Source organism: Lutra lutra, chromosome 10 (genome assembly GCF_902655055.1).
Source record: "Lutra lutra chromosome 10, mLutLut1.2, whole genome shotgun sequence".
In the NCBI taxonomy this organism is placed as follows: domain Eukaryota; kingdom Metazoa; phylum Chordata; class Mammalia; order Carnivora; family Mustelidae; genus Lutra; species Lutra lutra.
Genome location: NC_062287.1, coordinates 88,581,263 through 88,588,139, shown reverse-complemented (window position 1 = coordinate 88,588,139; position 6,877 = coordinate 88,581,263). Strand labels below are relative to the sequence as shown.

Here is a 6,877-nt window from a genome sequence, read left to right as displayed (position 1 = left end):
GAGGCTGTCTTACACCATCATACGTTTCCCTGTTTTCCCGTGAGCATGTGATACTTGCAAAATCAAGAAAAAAAAAATCATACATCTTATTTTCGCATGGTGGAAAGTTCACAGAGAATCACTGAGTGCATTGAAAATCAAATGACCCTGATTTATGGATATCCTGACTCTGTGTCCTTGGATGAGACACATCCAACACCTGTTTTCCCAGTAGTAAGTGGAGGTCTTAACGGTGCTTGCACCACGGAACTAGTTTAAGACTTGAATATGCATTGCAAACCTTCCTGCACAAACCTTGTCTTCCATTGATTCCTCCCATATATTTACCTTTGCATAATTTGCCACCTCAAGAAACTCAAGCCCTCTTCCCACCTTCTCATCATTTTCCCACAGTTCATATCCCTTTTACAAAAATGGTGTATAAACTCCCAGGCTTAGCCACTTTGGGGGTTTTTCATTCTTTTCTGTGGGCAATCCCCTATACAAAATAAACCTTTTTTTTTTTGTTCACCTGTCTTTTGTCAGTTTAATTCACAGTCCCCAGATACAGAACCTAATAAGATAGTAGAAAATGTTTTCCTCCCCTACACTGCCCACAGTTGCTAAACTTTAGTAGGGAGCAGGAATCATGTAGTTCCCCCAACACACATTATGTGCTCAGTTGAAGTCCCTTCTTGTCTTTTTTGGCTGTTCAGACCAACCACCTTGTGTGTGTTAAAAGATAAAGTGAAACATATTAAAAATGTTACGTTTATTTGAGCAAAATCAACTCAAATCAGGCAGCACCCAATCCAGCAGAAAGATAAGCGTTTCAAGGAATTCTATGAAATGAAAACTTCTGTATGAAGGAAGCAGGAGGAAGCAGGAATAAGGAGATATTATACTAGGAGGAAAAAGTCAGATTGGCTATTGCAAGCTTACTTTCCCTTAGGGGATGGCAAGGGTCTATCAGGCAGAGTGCCAGGGCTGACGGGGAGATTTCTGTTTGAGTCATTTAGGATTCCATTTCTGGGAGAGCTGAAACTGTAATTAAGTCAAGTCTGGGTTTGGGGAAGAGGGTAGCATAAGCGACTCCATTTTGGGAAAGAGGCTTCAGTATTTCAGGGGCAGGATCATGGAACTCGTAGAGTCAATCTCAGGCAACCAAGAAATTCTCAAAATAGATAGAGGGCTATTTAGGGTCGTAAGGATGAATTCTTACATACTTTTCACACGAAGGTGGGGGTACCAGTAATAAAATATTTTAGCCAATCTGTAGACCTTGAGTAACACTGCCTGATAATAACTGAGACCCCCTTTCTGACCTCCATTATTCCCATCAACATGTTGCTAGTATCACCAAGGCAAACCCATTTCTGACACTTAGCTGGCTAATGGGCAAATCACCTGGTGTTTCTTAGAGGTGTAGATAGCTGAAGCCCTTCAGATGGTCCCTTCTGGGATTAGACTTTTCTGACATCATGCTCGTGGACCGCTCCGGAGCGTGGACACTCGACTGGAGGGGTAGCTGCCCCAGGTGTCACTTTAGATAATACACACAAATATCACATGCTTTGTGCTGACATGATGCACAGGGAACTACAGACATAGCACCTGTAAGCAATACCACCAGTCCCTGACTCGGGTCCACACACAGCAATTAGTGATTATTAAATCTGCTGCAAAAATTCGAGGTAACACCATCTTCTGAATTTGGCATTGCATTGTACATGCATTTTACATGTACTCCCTTATAGATTATGAACTAGGGATTCTTCTTCTCTCCCTCCTCCCCTCCCTCTCTTTTTCTTTCTCTTTCTCTCTTTTCTTTTAATGAATTCTTTTTTTCCCGTTCCTTTCTGAAGTGTGGCCAACGTTTAATGGGGAGGTAGGCTCTATGGTAAGGGTCCCCAGTCAGAACACTGAACAAGTCAATGCTGAATCCAAGGTTCCCAGGGCAGAAAGTTGATCTCCACCCCACCCCCATCCCTTCCAGGTCTCACTGCACCTCAGGAATCCCATAGAAAGGCCTCCTTTGGTATTCTGAGAGCTCTCCATTCAGGGTGGTTTTATCAGAGAAATTAAACCAAAAAGCATTCGGCTCAGATAACAGGATTAATTAACATTCTTCTCATTCTGCAAACAAGCCCTCTGGGAGGAGTGCCACTCAGGTCTTAGGAGGTAGGACCAGGGCCGTCCTGGAGCTGCCCGAGGCTGGCAGGTCAGGTTGGTTCTGCCTCACGCTAGGCTTTTCTTCGAGAAACGAGGAATGGTGTGTTAGAGTACAGCAGCCGCCCCCTTTGCCCTCCCCCCACCCTCGTCCTCATGGGACAGTTCTGTCCTCCTGTCCAACCCACCCCCCTGCCAGGTTTTCAGCTTTGTGTTTCCAGGTTGGTGTTGACAGACTGAACGTGGCCTTCCTACGAACAGTTGCAGTAAGAAGAGGCAGGAGGTAACACGGAGGGCGCCTTCCCTGTGGTCTGCGCCAGGCTGAGCCCTCGGAATTCGTGAACTCCAAAGGAGAGAGCCTTCAGGAGTGGGTGGTCTCAGTTGTCACCACCCACCCACCTTGAGTCTGTTGCATCCTCCCAAAAGATCTGCTTCATCAAGGATTCATGGCAATGGCTCTCCCACTGAAGACCTGTGAGCCCGTTGGAATCGCACAGCACACTGCACAGCCGTGACCTAGACAGCTTCTCATCGGCTGTCTCCTCCCACTCCACACCCAAATTTCTTTCCTCTTTCAGTTGTCTCTGTTTCTCCTCTTTCTCTTCCCCTCCCTCGGCCTCTATTAATTCCCTTGATTTTCCAGAGCCATTAAGCACTAGGGCTCACCTTACAAAGCCCAAGGGCATCTCAGCTTACAAAGCCGTCTCAGTCCCCAAAGCCCAACAACTTGGCCTCCAGCCCTTTCCTCGTGCGAGGGACCTTTTAGCACATTCCAGCCACATGATCTGAAATAATCCTCGCATTCTCGAGAGGTAAGAACTCAGGACGGTTATCATCCCCATGTTCACAGCAAGAATCAGTCAGAGGTGAACTTGCCCACAGAAGTTGTCCAGAGCCAGGAGGAGTCTTAAAGGCTCTGTTTGCTGTGACCACAAGTCCCAGTGAGTCCAGAGCGGCCCACCTGAAGCCTGTGTGCTTCATTCTCCAGAGTGCTCTGCTCTGGGATCTTAGGGTCACCCTGACTGTGCCAGAGGCTCAGCCAGCTCTGTATCCACAGCTTCAGAGATGCTTGTCCCTTGTGGGACAGCTGTCACCTACCGGAAGCAGCTGCATCCCCCCTGCCTCTGCCTCTGCCTCAGAGTGCTTGAAACCTGACCAGGCAGGTGACCCAGCCCAAGCCATCCCTCTCTGTACTGCAGGCTCCGTTCATCCCCCTGTGGACCCGCTCCCCAGTCCAGGTGGGCTCAGGCAGGCTGGGGACCTCGGAGGACGCTAGCATGAAGGCCACGACGTTTGCCCGGGCTGGCATCACCTGCACTCAGGGAGCCCACGGGACTGAGATGGATTACACTTGTTTATGGGCTACTGTTTCAAGTGACAGTTGGAGGGAGGCTTAAAAGAATCAATGAATTCTCTTTTCCAAGAGGGACAGACTTGGAGTTTAAGGAAAGCTGTCCCGCGCAGCTGGCTGGCTCTGAGATGGCCCCAAAGGCTCTCACCCAGCTTCCCTTTAGGGCCCTGATTTCCTCTGGTGCAGGTTCCACTCAGTTCGGAGCCTTTCTTTGCCTGTTATTGGTATCTGAGGTCAGCTCTCTGGGGTTGTGTTTCTGATGTGGGGCAGGGACAGGGCCCCTCTTGCCTCGCTCTCCCTTCCCAGCAGGGCTCCACAGCGGGGGAGCAGTGAAGGCTTCAAGGCAAAGCCGCGAGCTGGAATGCCTGGGTGAGTCCCAGCCCGTCCACGACTAGCAGTGTGGGCCTTCATTTCCTCATCTCTAAAGTGGGGATAGGAGCAGTACCTCTTCCAGAGCCGGCCAAAGCAATGGAAAGACATGTAGCACAAGTCTGATGCGGAGGGTAGATACACGCGTGCTTTGTGTGCTGAGCAGTGTTCGCCGCAGATGGGTCAGAAACACAAGGGTGGCCCTAGGTGTCTAGCTACCAGGGAGGAGGACACCGTGCCCATTCAGAAGGAACAGCCTCCGTGGAGCCTGGCGACCTGGGACCCTGGGCAGACAGACTCACTGCTTCTGAAATCTTCCAGTGTGTCAAAAGAAGCCAAAAATCCAGAGTTTTGCATGGCATCCTCGAATTCGTAGATACCGACAATAAATTTATAAAGAGTTATTAAACACCAGGCTGCACAAGATGAAACGAGTCAGGGGGACTGATCCTGAGGGAGGTTTCCAGACTGCAGCCTCTGCTCTCTTCTACCCCATCAAGTCAGAGGAGGTGAGAGAGTGAAGCTATGCTGGGACGGCAAAATACAGAGGTGGTGAGTTGTTTTCCTTGTAGCCAGAGGAGGATTTGATCATCCCAAGGGACGAGAGGGGACATGGGGTGCCGCTGAGGCTCAGAAGGTGAATGGGAGGTTACAGTGCCCTGCCTGGGGGGCATGCCTCAGGGAAAGGCCAACCCAGTCGAGGAAATCTTCTGGTTGGGACAAGACGACAGGAAAAGTCCCAGTTGTGGGTGGGTATTTTCAAAAGGCCACTAAATCTTCAAATCATGAGATCACCCTTACTTTCTAGCTACCTTCTTGATAGTGATCAGAGCCTGGGCTCAGGAACCAAGCTGCCTGGATGAAATCCTAGCTCCACCCCTTACCTGCTGTGTGACTGTGAATAAGTGACCTAACCTCTCTGTGCTTCATTTTTATTTGTAAACATCAGCAGTGTCTATCTCATAGCTGTTGAATAAAGAAATTAAGTGGATACATGTGAAAGGCCTAGCATGTAGTAATTACTTGATAAATGTTATTTTGAGCATAAGTAATAATCCTTTATGTATATGCCAGCTCTTACCGCTCAACAGTGCAATGGAAATTTGTGAAGTACTAAAGGTGTGCAAGTTTTTATTTTTTGAAGTTTAATTTTTTTTAAAGATTTTATTTACTTATTTGACAGACAGAGATCACAAGCAGGCAGAGAGGCAGGCAGAGAGACAGAGAGAGGAGGAAGCAGGCTCCCTGCTGAGCAGAGAGCCCGATGCGGGGCTTGATCCCAGGACCCTGAGATCATGGCCTGAGCTGAAGGCAGAGGTTTAACCCACTGAGCCACCCAGGCGCCCCGAAGTTTAATTTTTAATTAATTATTATTATTATTGTGTAATCCACCAGTGTGGGGCTTGAACTCATGACCCAGAGATCAAGAGTCACACACTCTTCTGACTGAGCTAGCCAGGCGCCTCTACGTTTGCAAGTTTTTTGGGTTTTGTTTTTTTTTTAAATAGGCTTCACACCTAACACGGGGCTTGAACTCACTCTCCTGAGATCAAGACCTGAGCTGAGATCAGGACCTGAGCTGAAATCAAGAGTCAGATGCTCAACCAACTGAGCCACCTGGGAGCCCCTACGTTTGTAAGTTTTAATAAGACTCCATGGGAAATATTAGGACTTGGAAGACAGGTCCAATGCCTTATTTACTACTAAATCCCCAACACCGAGCACCATGCTGAATGTAGGGTAGGAGGCCAATGAATGTTCATTGAGTAACGGGCTGCTGTCATCAAGGAATCTAGAATGAGGGATGGGGGCAGGAGACAAGACCTAAATGTATAAAAAATTAACAATTAAAAATTTATGCTGTTCAAGTCATCAAAAGAAGAACAGTCTGAGATAGAAGTGTGTGGATATCTGAACAACTTAAACACATTCTCATTGCTGGAAGAGCTCAGCCTCAAAAGAAACCATCTCAGATTCAAGCACTCTCACATCTCAGATTCAAGCAGAAAGGCGGAGGTGTGGCTTGGATATGAAACAAAAAGGCATTCCAAGAGGGCTGAGTAAACAGAGACAGGGTGATAAAGTACTAGGTGTGTTTCACAGACAGTAAGCAAAGGAATTTGATGGGGACAGAATGTTCAGAAGAGCTAGTAGGTGAAGGAAATCTGGAAAACTGGATTGAAAAAGGCTTTTAATGCCAAGCTAGGGTAGAGATTACTAGATATTGCCCCCTTCCTTTTTAATAAAACTTCCAATTTATTTGCCCAGAATGCGCTACACTCCTTAGCCTCACTGGTAGCTGGATGCAACCATGTGACTAAGTTCTGATTTGGTTAAGACTTCAGTGAAAGTCCTACTTGCAAATTCTGGAATGTGGGCACAATGGCTGGAGCTTTGGCAGCCATCTTAGATCATGAGGCAGACTGCTCAGGTTGATGGAAGAGGAAGGAAGGATCCAGGATGCTTGATGACTCCACTAGTTTCAGAAATAATGGTCACACAAGAGAGAAATAAACTCTACTGCTTAAGCCACTGTTATTTGGTATTTATTTTAAAATGCAGGCAAACCTAATCCTAAGTGATGAACAAGCCAAAGACATCATACTTTATCCTGGGATAGTAGGCAAACACTGGAAAGTTTATGAGCTGGCAAATAACAAGAGTAATACAAACATATATATTATTCATACTTATTAATATATATTCATATATATTAATCACACACACACACACACACACACACACACACACACAAGAATTGGGTTATGCAGTTTTGGAGGTTGAGAAATCCCAGTATCTGTAATCAACAAGGAGAGCCAATGGTATAGTTTAGTGTGAATGCAAAGTAAAAGAAGACTGGGCACCCGAATGGCTCAGTCAGTTAAGCATTGCACTCTTGATTTTGGCTCAGATCATGATTTCAGGGTTGTGAGATCGATCCCTATTTTGGTTCTACGCTGGGCATGGAGCCTGCTTAAGATTTTCTCTCCCTCTCCTGCTACCCTTCCC

At 46.9% G+C, this 6,877-nt stretch overlaps 1 long non-coding RNA gene across 2 annotated transcripts; it reads left to right on the top strand.

The window, feature by feature from the left end:
• Nucleotides 1–2,102: 2,102 nt before the first annotated feature.
• On the top strand, nucleotides 2,103–4,870 carry LOC125078507 (uncharacterized). 2 transcript variants are annotated; one of them, XR_007120909.1, is made up of 3 exons: nucleotides 2,103–2,960; nucleotides 3,809–4,377; nucleotides 4,677–4,870. It is a non-coding gene; the product is annotated as an uncharacterized LOC125078507 (long non-coding RNA). The 2 variants fall into 2 exon arrangements; XR_007120908.1 differs by having other exon boundaries at nucleotides 3,809–4,870.
• The last annotated feature ends 2,007 nt before the right edge of the window (nucleotides 4,871–6,877 follow it).